The sequence below is a fragment of the Bombina bombina genome, chromosome 4 (assembly GCF_027579735.1).
Source record: "Bombina bombina isolate aBomBom1 chromosome 4, aBomBom1.pri, whole genome shotgun sequence".
NCBI lineage: Eukaryota > Metazoa > Chordata > Amphibia > Anura > Bombinatoridae > Bombina > Bombina bombina.
The window spans coordinates 272,608,184-272,623,151 of NC_069502.1; positions in this window are offsets into that span (position 1 = coordinate 272,608,184).

Consider the following 14,968-nt stretch of genomic DNA (forward strand, 5'->3'; position numbering starts at 1 on the left):
TTTAATGGTAGTTTTTTTGTTCAGGTAGCGTTAGTCTATTTTGGGTAAACTTAGGGGGTGTTAGGTTGGGGGGTAAAGATGTTAGTGGGTTACTTTTCGGTGAGTTGTGTGGCGGTTTAGGGGTTAACATTGTAGAATCTTACTTTGAGGTGGGGGTGGCAGTTTAGGGGTTTAAAAGTCTAGAAGCTTTCTTTGCGGTAGGGGTGTGGAGGCTTAGGGGTTAATAGTGTAGAAGATTACTTTTGTAATGTTCGTGGGATATTTCCTTATCAGACCAATCCTGGCCAGTAGTCTTCTTATCCCAGTATCACGTTGAAAGATAAGGAAAAATCCCAGAACTAGCAGTTTAAAGGAATGAGGACGTGCAGGAACAGTTGACACCAAAAGCTGCAAGGGTTAATGAGGAGCAGGTCACCGGCCCGAAAAGGGTTCAGAAATAAGCAGACAGTATTATGTCCATGAGAAACACAAAAATAAAAGAAATATTCACCAGGCAGTGCAGGGATCAGTGAGAAGAGGCAGTTCATTATTTCTGAAAATCAAAGGGTTAAGAAAAGGAATGGTCACTAGAAAATGCAGGATTCAGTAACTAGCAGGCAGTCCAATCTTTCTGAGTATCCAAAAGGTTAAGCAGTAGAATGGTCAATAGACAATGAAGCGTTCAGTAACAAGCAGGCAGTTTAATCTTTCTGAGTATCAAAAGGGTTAAACAGTAGAATTGTCGATAGGCAATGCAGGTTTCAGTCACAAGCAGGCATTCCATTAAACACAATAGTAAACAGCAAAAAATAGCACCCAGGAGTACACAGAGGCAAACCTATCCTAGGGCATTTACAGACTAACGATGTTTACCTTAAACAGGGGCAGGCTCACACACCCAGGTGTACAGGACATGAGCAGAGCACTAATCAGGTTTTGTGCCTACTGGCACCTGAGATGTAAATCCGGCCCTGGGTGGCGGTTTAGGGGTTCATAGTGTAGTTAAGTGTAACTGTTTGCTCCGGAAAAACCCTTTACGCTGCCTTTCACGTCACGTAAAAGTTTGAGGAGTAAATGCGATAGCATTCGCGTGATCACATTTATTTTCAACTTGGAATACGAGCGCACATAACCACTCATATTTACTCATAGAAAATATAGGGAGCGTAAACTACCGCAAGTTTGCGCAAAAAATTTGCACTAATTTTAACAGTATGTGACTTGTAATATGAATTTAAGTGTAAAGAAAACTGTGATCTCACGATTGCGTTTACGCTCCTTGCGATAATGTTAGTGTTCCACTCGTAATCTAGGCTTAGGATTGTTATACAATTCTGAAGTATATCAATCCAATTTGCATTTTATTATAATTCTGCTGAAATCATTAAGTTTATGGAGCCGAATCATGAAGCTCCGCTGCTCCATAACTTGTCCGCTTGCTCTGAGGCTGCGGACATCAATCTGTCTGATCCTATAGGATCGGGCTGATTGACACCCCCTGCTAGCGGCCGATTGGCCGCAAATCTACGGGGGCAGCATTACACAAGCAGTTCACAAGAACTGCTTGTGCAATGATAAATACTGACAGCATATGCCTGTCTGTCGGACATGATAGACTACATTGCATCATGTCCGTTTGCACTTTCATAAATCATCCCCTTACTGTCTGTACAGGGAGTGCAGAATTATTAGGCAAATGAGTATTTTGACCACATCATCCCCTTTATGCATGTTATCTTACTCCAAGCTGTATAGGCTCGAAAGCCTACTACCAATTAAGCATATTAGGTGATGTGCATCTCTGTAATGAGAAGGGGTGTGGTCTAATGACATCAACACCCTATATCAGGTGTGCATAATTATTAGGCAACTTCCTTTCCTTTGGCAAAATGGGTCAAAAGAAGGACTTGACAGGCTCAGAAAAGTCGCAAATAGTGAGATATCTTGCAGAGGGATGCAGCACTCTTAAAATTGCAAAGCTTATGAAGCGTGATCATCAAACAATTTAGCGTTTCATTCAAAATAGTCAACAGGGTCGCAAGAAGCGTGTGGAAAAACCAAGGCGCAAAATAACTGCCCATGAACTGAGAAAAGTCAAGCGTGCAGCTGCCAAGATGCCACTTGCCACCAGTTTGGCCACATTTCAGAGCTGCAACATCACTGGAGTGCCCAAAAGCACAAGGTGTGCAATACTCAGAGACATGGCCAAGGTAAGAAAGGCTGAAAGACGACCACCACTGAACAAGACACACAAGCTGAAACATCAAGACTGGGCCAAGAAATATCTCAAGACTGATTTTTCTAAGGTTTTATGGACTGATGAAATGAGAGTGAGTCTTGATGGGCCAGATGGATGGGCCCGTGGCTGGATTGGTAAAGGGTAGAGAGCTCCAGTCCGACTCAGACGCCAGCAAGGTGGAGGTGGAGTACTGGTTTGGGCTGGTATCATCAAAGATGTGCTTGGGGGGCCTTTTCGGGTTGAGGATGGAGTCAAGCTCAACTCCCAGTCCTACTGCCAGTTTCTGGAAGACACCTTCTTCAAGCAGTGGTACAGGAAGAAGTCTGCATCCTTCAAGAAAAACATGATTTTCATGCAGGACAATGCTCCATCACACGCGTCCAAGTACTCCACAGCGTGGCTGGCAAGAAAGAGTATAAAAGAAGAAAATCTAATGACATGGCCTCCTTGTTCACCTGATCTGAACCCCATTGAGAACCTGTGGTCCATCATCAAATGTGAGATTTACAAGGAGGTAAAACAGTACACCTCTCTGAACAGTGTCTGGGAGGCTGTGGTTGCTCCTGCACGCAATGTTGATGGTGAACAGATCAAAACACTGACAGAATCCATGGATGGCAGGCTTTTGAGTGTCCTTGCAAAGAAAGGTGGCTATATTGGTCACTGATTTGTTTTTGTTTTGTTTTTGAATGTCTGAAATGTATATTTGTGAATGTTGAGATGTTATATTGGTTTCACTGGTAAAAATGAATAATTGAAATGGGTATATATTTGTTTTTTGTTAAGTTGCCTAATGATTATGCACAGTAATAGTCACCTGCACACACAGATATCCCCCTAAAATAGCTATAACTAAAAACAAACTAAAAACTACTTCCAAAACTATTCAGCTTTGATATTAATGAGTTTTTTGGGTTCATTGAGAACATGGTTGTTGTTCAATAATAAAATTAATCCTCAAAAATACAACTTGCCTAATAATTCTGCACTCCCTGTATGTGCAACACATATGTTTCTATGCTCTATGATTTTACTAAGTAAAATACAAGGATAATATTAAACATTAAGCCAATTATGAAGATGCCAGAAGCATACACCTTACTTTGTATTTTATTTCTAAAATAGGCAATATGTATTGCTTCTAAATGTTCTCTTTTTTGTATTCCAAAAAATGTACCCCATGGGGTAGATTTATTATATGCCGGGCTGCATCGAATCATGTCCGCCCGACATCGCTAAATGCCGACAGCATGCTCTGTCGGCATTTCACATTCCACAAGCATTTCTGGTGAAATGCTTGTGCAATGCCGCCCCCTACACATTCGCGGCCAAACGGCGGCTAGCAGGGGGTGTCAATCATCTCGATCGGACAAGTGGCAGACAAGTTAAGTGCAGCAGTTTTATGACCACTGAGTCTTAACTTCAGTTTCCGGCGGCAAGTTTTTTGACAGTAACACATAACAGGAACTGAGAATGCCTAATGTACAATGTGTGTGAAATATAACACAAAATAATGACTACCCAAAAGTTTGATAAATACTGATGGTTGAATTAGTGCATGGAAAGTGTTAAAATACCAGCATTTTAAATACCCTAGTGTGTCTACTTTTCAAAAATATATGGTTTGATGGGGGTTAATTACATTGGCCGACATCAGAAATGTCCCAAATAGGACATGGGTGCATGATGACCGATGTGAAAATTCCAAGTTGGAAAACTGGAATGCGCTTCCTAAAAATAAGGCCTTTTAGCGCCCTGAGAACCTGACAAATCTATTCATGGGTGGTATCACTTTACTCAGGAGATGTTGTTGAACACATATTGAGGTGTTTTTGGCAGTAACACATAACAGGAACTGAAAATCCATGCCTAAAGTACAATGTGTGTGAAAAACAACACAAAATAATCACTACCCAAAAGTTTGACAAAGATTGGTGGTTGAATTAGTGCATGGAAAGTGTTAAAATACCAGCATTTGAAATACCCTAGGGTGTCTACTTTTGAAAAATATATGGTTTTATGGGGGTAAATTCCATTGGCCAGCTTCAGAAATGTCCCAAATAGGACATGGGTACATGATGACACATGTGAAGGGGGTGTCAATCAACCCGATCGTACTTGATCGTGTTGAATTGTGACGATTCCTGTCCACCTCATCAGAGCAGATGAACAGGGTTATGGAGCAGCGGTCATTAGACCGCTGCTCCATAACTTGTGTTTCTGGCGAGTCTGAAGACTCGCCAGAAACACTGGCCCTCAAGCTCCGTTCGGAGCTTGATAAATGGGCCTCAAAGTGTGTTTTTTCCATTTTTTCATCCTATTTTATAATTGTTTTATAATAAATTATAAGATAAGATAAAAATAATGGGATCTTTAGAAAATCCATTTAATGGCGAGAAAAACAGTATATAATATGTGTGGGTACAGTAAATGAGTAAAAGGAACATTACTGCTAAACACAAACACCGCAGAAATTTAAAACTAGCCCTGGTAAGAAAATTAAAAAATGGTCCGGTCACTAAGTGGTTAAAGGGACACTAAACCCAATTTTTTTCTTTTATGATTTGGATAGAGCATGCAATTTTAAACAACTTTCTAATTTACACCTATTATTACATTTTCTTCATTCTCTTAGGCCTAGATTTGGAGTTTGGCGGTAGCCGTGAAAACCAGCGTTAGAGGCTCCTAACGCTGGTTTTAGGCTACCGCCGGTATATGGAGTCATTCAAAATAGGGTCTAACGCCCATTTTTCAGCCGCGACATATCCATACCGCAGATCCCCTTACGTCATTTGCGTATCCTATCTTTTCAATGGGATCTTTCTAACTCCGGTATTTAGAGTCGTGTCTGAAGTGAGCGTTAGAAATCTAACGACAAAACTCCAGCCGCAGAAAAAAGTCAGTAGTTAAGAGCTTTCTGGGCTAACGCCGGTTTATAAAGCTCTTAACTACTGTGCTCTAAAGTACACTAACACCCATAAACTACCTATGTACCCCTAAACTGAGGCCCCCCCACATCGCAGACACTCGATTACATTTTTTAACCCCTAATCTGCCGACCGCCACCTAAGTTATACTTATGTACCCCTAATCTGCTGCCCCTAACACCGCCGACCCCTGTATTATATTTATTAACCCCTAACCTGCCCCCCACAACGTCGCCGCCAGCTACCTACAATAATTAACCCCTAATCTGCTGACCGCAAAGAGCCGCCACCTACATTATAGCTATGTACCCCTAATCTGCTGCCCCTAACACCGCCGACCCCTATATTATATTTATTAACCCCTAATCTGCCCCCCTCAACGTCGCCTCCACCTGCCTACACTTATTAACCCCTAATCTGCCGAGCGGACCGCACCGCTACTATAATAAAGTTATTAACCCCTAATCCGCCTCACTAACCCTATAATAAATAGTATTAACCCCTAATCTGCCCTCCCTAACATCGCCGACACCTAACTTCAATTATTAACCCCTAATCTGCCGACTGGAGCTCACCGCTATTCTAATAAATTTATTAACCCCTAAAGCTAAGTCTAACCCTAACACTAACACCCCCCTAAATTAAATATAATTTTAATCTAACGAAATTAATTAACTCTTATTAAATAAATTATTCCTATTTAAAGATAAATACTTACCTGTAAAATAAATCCTAATATAGCTAAATTATAATGATATTATAGCTATTTTAGGATTAATATTTATTTTACAGGTAACTTTGTATTTATTTTAACCAGGTACAATAGCTATTAAATAGTTAAGAACTATTTAATAGCTAAAATAGTTAAAATAATTACAAAATTACCTGTAAAATAAATCCTAACCTAAGTTACAATTAAACCTAACACTACACTATCAATAAATAAATTAAATAAAATACCTATAATTATCTACAATTAAACCTAACACTACACTATCAATAAATAAATTAAATACAATTCCTACAAATAAATACAATGAAATAAACTAACTAAAGTACAACAAATAAAAAAGAACTAAGTTACAAAAAATAAAAAAATATTTACAAACATTAGAAATATATTACAACAATTTTAAACTAATTACACCTACTCTAAGCCCCCTAATAAAATAACAAAGCCCCCCAAAATAAAAAAATGCCCTACCCTATTCTAAATTACTAAAGTTCAAAGCTCTTTTACCTTACCAGCCCTGAACAGGGCCCTTTGCGGGGCATGCCCCAAGAAGTTCAGCTCTTTTGCCAGTAAAAAAAAACATACAATACCCCCCCCAACATTACAACCCACCACCCACATACCCCTAATCTAACCCAAACCCCCCTTAAATAAACCTAACACTAAGCCCCTGAAGATCTCCCTACCTTGAGTCGTCTTCACCCAGCCGAGCCAAATTCTTCATCCAAGCGGAGCAAGAAGAGGTCCTCCATCCGGTAGAAGTCTTCATCCAAGCGGGGCAGAAGAGGTCTTCCATCCGATTGAAGTCTTCATCCAAGCGGAATCTTCTATCGTCATCCATCCGGAGCGGAGCGGCAGCATCCTGAAGACCTCCGACGCGGAACATCCATCCTGGCCGACGACTGAACGACGAATGACGGTTCCTTTAAATGACGTCATCCAAGATGGCGTCCCTCGAATTCTGATTGGCTGATAGGATTCTATCAGCCAATCGGAATTAAGGTAGGAATATTCTGATTGGCTGATGGAATCAGCCAATCAGAATCAAGTTCAATCCAATTGGCTGATCCAATCAGCCAATCAGATTGAGCTCGCATTCTATTGGCTGTTACGATCAGCCAATAGAATGCGAGCTCAATCTGATTGGCTGAGCTAGATTTTTTTGTAATTTGGGGGGGGGTATTGTATGTTTTTTTTTACAGGCAAAAGAGCTGAACTTCTTGGGGCATGCCCTGCAAAGGGCCCTGTTCAGGGCTGGTAAGGTAAAAGAGCTTTGAACTTTAGTAATTTAGAATAGGGTAGGGCATTTTTTTATTTTGGGGGTCTTTATTTTATTAGGGGGATTAGAGTAGGTGTAATTAGTTTAAAATTGTTGTAATATATTTCTAATGTTTGTAAATATTTTTTTATTTTTTGTAACTTAGTTCTTTTTTATTTGTTGTACTTTAGTTAGTTTATTTCATTGTATTTATTTGTAGGAATTGTATTTAATTTATTTATTGATAGTGTAGTGTTAGGTTTAATTGTAGATAATTATAGGTATTTTATTTAATTTATTTATTGATAGTGTAGTGTTAGGTTTAATTGTAACTTAGGTTAGGATTTATTTTACAGGTAAATTTGTAATTATTTTAACTGTTTTAGCTATTAAATAGTTCTTAACTATTTAATAGCTATTGTACCTGGTTAAAATAAATACAAAGTTACCTGTAAAATAAATATTAATCCTAAAATAGCTATAATATCATTATAATTTATATTGTAGCTATATTAGGATTTATTTTACAGGTAAGTATTTAGCTTTAAATAGGAATCATTTATTTAATAAGAGTTAATTAATTTCGTTAGATTAAAATTATATTTAACTTAGGGGGGTGTTAGTGTTAGGGTTAGACTTAGCTTTAGGGGTTAATACATTTATTAGAATAGCGGTGAGCTCCAGTCGGCAGATTAGGGGTTAATAATTGAAGTTAGGTGTTGGCGATGTTAGGGAGGGCAGATTAGGGGCTAATACTATTTATTATAGGGTTAGTGAGGCAGATTAGGGGTTAATAACTTTATAATAATAGCGGTGCGGTCCGCTCAGCAGATTAGGGGTTAATAAGTGTAGGCAGGTGGAGGCGACGTTGAGGGGGCAGATTAGGGGTTAATAAATATAATATAGGGGTCGGCGGTGTTAGGGGCAGCAGATTAGGGGTACATAGGGATAATGTAAGTAGCGGCGGTTTACGGAGCTGCAGATTAGGGGTTAAAAATAATATACAGGGGTCAGCGATAGCGGGGGCGGCAGAATAGGGGTTAATAAGTGTAAGGTTAGGGGGTTTTAGACTCGGGATACATGTTAGAGTGTTAGGTGCAGACGTAGGAAGTGTTTCCCCATAGGAAACAATGGGGCTGCGTTAGGAGCTGAACGCGGCTTTTTTTCAGCTCAAACAGCCCCATTGTTTCCTATGGGGGAATCGTGCACGAGCACGTTTTTGAGGCTGGCCGCGTCTGTAAGCAACTCTGGTATCGAGAGTTGAAGTTGCGTTAAATATGCTCTACGCTCCTTTTTTGGAGCCTAACGCAGCCATTCTGTGGACTCTCAATACCAGAGTTATTTTAAAGGTGCGGCCAGAAAAAAGCCAGCGTTAGATACGTGGGTCGTTACCGACAAAACTCTAAATCTATCCGTAAGTATCTTTATTTGTAAAAGCAGGAATAAAAGCTTAGGAGCCGGCACATTTTAGGTTCAGCATCTGGGTACCGCTTGCTGATTGGTGGCTAAAAGTAACCACCAATCAGCAAGCGCTATCCAGGGTGCTGAACCAAAAATGGGCCAGCTCCTAAGCTTTCATTCCTTCTTTTTCAAATAAAGATATCAAGAGAAGAAGAAAAATTGATAATAGGTGTAAATTAGAAAGTTGCTTAAAATTGCATGCTCTATCCAAATCATCAAAGAAACATTGTGGGTTTAGTGTCCCTTTAACTTTGCTGTGCCATTTCCTTGCTCTGCATAATGCCCTGTTCAAGTGTACTACCTTTCAAATTTAGGGCAGCTGGCACCTCTGAGTTTGAGGGTGATTAGAACTGCCAGTGTTTATCCAATATTTACTTAGATAATCCTGTATTTCAGTTGCCTGCCCAGTAAAATTAATACCCAAAAACTGTATGGAATAACTCCCACATTAAATAATCCTGACTTCATAGATGGGAAATGTTATATCCAGAAAGATCTTAATAACATAGATAAATGAATTCCATTCTATCTTATTTTAAACTCTTCAAAACTTTATTTATACTCTTCAAAACTTTATTTATACTCTTCAAAACTTTATTTATACTCTTCAAAACTTTATTTATACTCTTCAAAACTTTCAAGACTTAGGTAATGTTCTCTACTTTCAATGGTTATAGTATCATCAAATTGAACATTATACACTAACTCAAAGATTCTGATTTCTCAAGATCCGTATGGAGCTATATGCAGCTGTTTCCGCACAAGCCTTCAGACTCGCCAGAAACAGAAGTTAAGAAGCAACGGTCTTAACACCGCTGCTCCTTAACTCGTCCTCCACCTCTCAGGCAACGGACAGCAATCTGCGCGATCGCATACGATCAGGTTGATTGACACCCCCTACTAGCGGCCTAGTGAAATGCTTGTGCAGTGATGCATACGCTACAGCAGATCATGTCCGTTCACACTTTGATAAATCGGCTCCACAGAGACAGAAAGAAACCCAACATTTTTCTTTCATGATTCAGATAGAGAATACATTTATTTTTGTAAATAACTTTCCAATGTACTTCTATTATCACTTGTGCCTTTCTTTCTTGGTATCCTTTATTGAAGGAGCAACAATACACTATTGGGAGCTAGGTGAAGGCATCGGTAAGCCAATGACAAGAGGCATTTATGTGCAGGCACCAATCAGCAGCTAGCTTCCAGCTTCTGAGCCTCTCTAGGTATGCCTTTAAACAAAGGATATCAAGAGAATTAAGCAAATAATATAAAACTAGCCCTAAAGCCTGTGTACACAGGCCAAAATCCCCATCCATTTGGATCCCCTCTCCTTCCCTCCTTCCCCTTAACACTTTACCTGAGGGAGTATATTAAATTGTTTATTTCCTTTATCTTATATTGGCATTTGAAATAGTTGATTTAGGCTGAGGTATCCACACCTATTCTGAAAGTTTCTGACCTTAGGTCCAAGCTATAAATAAGAGGTGTAAACACAGCCAGCAGAAGAGTTTACACTCCCAGTTTGGTATAGAAGAAATAAGGTAATAAAATGTTAATTTTCCATTGTTTTCTCTAAGTATTAGTCTTTGGTTTTGGACAGATTTAAGATAAAGAAGAATGTATATGTACATAATGTGATAAAGTAATGAAATACCTACAAGCTCAACTCATTTAATTAGGTTATGGCTTCAAAACACAAACACCTAGATTACGAGTTTTGCGTTGTGGCTGATAACGTTGAAAATATGGCATATTCAGCGTTAAAAAAGCACCGCAGCCATTACAAGTCTTGTCGGTATAGCTGTACCATACTCCATTTAGCCTGTAATGCAATGTCAGTACCGCACTCATAAAAATGACATTTTTTCATGGGTTTCCCTTAGTGCCAGTATTACAAGTTTTGCATTCTGGCTAAAAAGCGAGCTTTACAGCGTAAAATGACAAGATCTGTAACGCCATCTAAAGTCAGCAGTTATGAGGTTTTTTTACGCTACAAAGCTGTAGCATAAAATTCATAACTAAAGTGTTAAAAAGTACACTAACACTCATAAACTACCTATTAACCCCTAAACCGAGGCCCTCCAGCATCGCAAACACTATAATAAACATATTGACCCCTAATCTGCCACTCCCGACACCGCCGGCACTAATAAAATGTATTTACCCCTATTCCGCCGCTCCCCGACATCATTGCCACTATAATAAACCTATTAACCTCTAAACCGCCGCCCTTCCACATCGCAAACACTATTTAAATATTATTAACCCCTAATCTGCCGTTCATGTACCCTGCTGCTTTAATAAACCTATTAACCCCTAAACCGCAAGCCCCTCACAACGAAAAAAACTAAAATAATCTATTAACCCCTAAACCGAAAGCCCCCCACAATGGAATATACTAAAATAACTATTAACCCCTAAACCTAATGACCCCCTAACTTTATATTAAAATTACAATTTCCCTATCTTAAATAAAATTACAACTTATCTGTCAAATTTAAAAAAATTATTTTAAACTAACAATGAAACTATTATAATTATTAAACTCAAATTAAACTACCAATTAAATAAAACTAAACTACACATTAAAAAATCCTAACACTACTCTAAAATTACAAAAAGTATCTAAATAGAACAATAACCATTTACAAAAAAACACAAAATTACGAAAAATAACAAACAAAATATCAAAAATAAAAAAGAATTAAACCTAATCTAATAACCCTATCAAAATAAAAAAAGCCCCTCTGAAATAAAAAAAAAACCCTAGCCTACAATAAACTACCAATGGCCCTTAAAAGGGCCTTTTGCGGGGCATTGCCCCAAAGATATCTGTTCTTTTACCTGCAAAAAAAATACAAACACCCCCCAACAGTAAAATCCACCACCCAAACAACCCCCCAAATAAAAAAAAATATCCAAAATAACCTAAGCTAACCATTGCCCTTAAAAGGGCATTTAGCTCATTTACATTGCTCAAACCCTAATCTAAAATAAAACCAACCAAAAAAAACGTAAAAAAAACTAACACTAACCCCCGACAATTCACTTACAGTTGTTGAAGTCCCACTTGAAGGATCCATCCAGCCGGTGAAGTCATCATCCATGCGGCAAGAAGTCTTCATCCAGGTAGCCTCTACTATCTTCATCCAGCTGGCAAACTCCTCATACAGGCGTCCTATTCGATCTTCAGCCAGCCGGCGCGGAGCGGGTCCATCCTGAAGACATCCAGCGTGGAGCATCCTCTTCATGCGGTTGAAACTGTATACTGATTCTTAAATGCAAGTGATGCAATCCAAGATGGCGTCCCTTGCATTCCTATTGGCTGAAAGATTTCAATCAGCCAATAGGAATTAGAGCTGCTAAAATCCTATTGGCTGTTATAAATCAGCCAATAGGATTGAGCGCTCATCCTATTGGCTGTTCCAATCAGCCAATAGGATTGAGCTCTCATTCTATTGGTTGATTTTAACAGCCAATAGAATGAGAACTCAATCCTATTGGGTGATTGGAACAGCCAATAGGATGAGAGCTCAATCCTATTGGCTGATTGGAACAGCCAATAGGATTTAGCGGCACTAATTCCTATTGGCTGATTGAAATCTTTCAGCCAATGCAAGGGGCGCCATCTTGGATTGTGTCACTTGCATTGAAGAATCAATATACGGCAATGACCGTATGAAGAGGATGCTGCGTTCCGGATGTCTTCAGGATGAACCCGCTTTGCACCGGCTGGATGAAGATCGAAGAGGCCGCCTGGATGAAGACTTCTTGCCGCATGGATGATGACTTCGCAGGCTGGATGAATCCTTCAAGCGGGACTTCAACAACTGTAAGTGGATTGTCAGAGTTTAGTGTTAGGTTTTTTTAAGAGTTTTTTTGGGTGTTTTTTTTTTTTAGATGTTGGGTGCAATATGTACCCAACATGCTGCCTCGGCCGCAGACAGCACATTGTAGATAAGAAATGCTTCAACACAGTTCAACAAAGTATAGTTAAATACTATATAAAGGATTTAATTGTCAGGGACCTAGTTGAGGTATCATTCTATTACATCTCGAGAGCCTACTTTATAGTAATACATACAGAAACCCACTATAGTGTGGGTTCTAAATGGTGTAGTTCTATATCAACAATCTTACTGAGATATGGTGAGTTGAAGAGTAGGAAGAGTTCTAAATATATCAGTCAAAACTTAAAATATATGACCTTAAATGATAACACTGATGGGAGCACTTACTATATATTAATATTCCAACTACCCTAGATATTGGTTCCTGCCAAGTTGCGCATCTTATGAAAAAGACATGGAATCTGTCTCACTAGACCATGTTACTAGATCACCATAACTACAGCATAAGGAGTTAGCCGTTTAACATAATATCTAATTCTAAGCCCCTAGGCAAGCAGATATGATCTTACTAAGTTTAAGGCACTAATAGAAAATATGTCCACCTACTTAACTTAACTTGTCAATTAGTCTTCTCCGCTAGTGATATTCTTGTGTACCCACTGAACATAGCATATGCAAATATTATCATAAGGTAGAGTAATTTACATAACTATTTAGGCAAACTAATAACAATATAAACAAGAATTAACTGTAGCACTTTATATATGACAGTGACATTCAATCGCTAGCCTACTCTTGCTGGTATGAAGTTAGATGTCGGCACTCCCCTTGTCTACTTCATGAGGAAAACTTGCGTGAAAAAGTATTTGCTACAAAACAGTAATGTCCTCCATCTCCACCACTCAGCTGCATTGGCTCCTATGGACCACTGAAACTCAACGACAGCGGTAAGTGTGATATGATGAGTCTCACCATTTATGGACTGCAATAGCTCCATAAATCTCCGATCATTTCACTGTGTATTTAGCTGGCCAAAGCAAACCTCAACCTCCAGAACGACTGAACTCTGTGAAGTTTGAAGCTGCTCAGTCGGAGCTCCCATGACAACCGACCCACATCTGCTATGAACAGGTATAAAGGTATCCGAATATTTCACCATTATGCCAGTATGATATATTCCACCATCCAATGCCATACTCGTAGGGAAAGAACCCGGACAATGGGTTGCCAATCGCTGCAGCGATAAAGGCTCTGCTGCTGAGTTTGTAGACAACATGCCATCTTCCTCCCAGTCAGGGTTTTTCACTATAACAATGAGGTCGGCAACACAACTGTCCAATTTGCAATCTAGCACTTGTAAAAGTGCTTGTAATAGCATATGAGATTCCTCCATATTAAATGTTTAGTGAGATTAGTTGATAACAGTTATCACACAACTGTATTACCCCCAGCATGGGGGGGGTGTTGAAGCCTTGTCTGAGGTCGCCGCCTAAGGCTTCAACTGTCCAAATCTGGTCCCGTTGGTCATATCCTCTGCCGAATTTGTATCTTTAGATTCAGCACTGCTTGAACTATGCAATGCTGTTGTGTATTTTAGCTGATGTTGCAGATATAGCTTGGAAATTGGCGGATTAAGGAGATTATGATAGGAGCGCTAGATTTTGCGAACCATCATGTCCGCCGCCCAGACATGCCCCCCAAGGGGACTGCTTTTATGTGTGTATGTACTGAATATGCATAACAAAAATTATAAATTTTGCTACAATCCTAGCCAAGGATTCAGAGTTTTATGACAAGGAGTGAGTTCCCTAGCCCATTCTGGAAGAAGGCTTGGTCAAGAAATCTGATCTTAGAGTTAAGTGTATGTAACTTTAATTTAAACTATGTAATTTGGTCATTTTATGTGGGAAGCTGTTCATTACAGGGTTTCTGACCAATTTTGATTCCATTTCCCTGGGAGCTAAAGACTATGGGGGGTAGTTATCAAGCCGTCTACTTTTCTGGCTTCGCCGGCCCAATACGCCCGCCTAAGCTCGCCTACCTTCGCCGCCGCGGACCTGAAAAAATACGCCTAAGTTATCAAATAAAGCTGTCAAAAAGCCGCGGGGCGATGAGCATCGGACTGTGACAGTTATCACTCATCCGATCTCGCTGCTCTTCGGCTTTTTCCCAGCTTTATTGCTAGCCTGTCACTAAGCACTCACACTAAACTACACTGTTCTATCCCTATACCGGAGCCCCCCGCAACTCAATAAAGTTACTAACCCCTAAACCGCCGCTCCTAGACCCCGCCGCAACTCTTATTAATGTATTAACCACTAAACCGCCGCTCCTAGACCCCGCCACAACTCTTATAAATGTATTAACCCCTAAACCGCCGCTCCTGGACACCGCTGCCACCTACAGTATACCTAGTAATCCCCATTCCTGCCCCCCCTACACCGTCGCCCTCTATTATAAAGTTATTAACCCCTATCCTGCTGATCCCGCACCTCTCCGCAACTAAATAAATAGTTT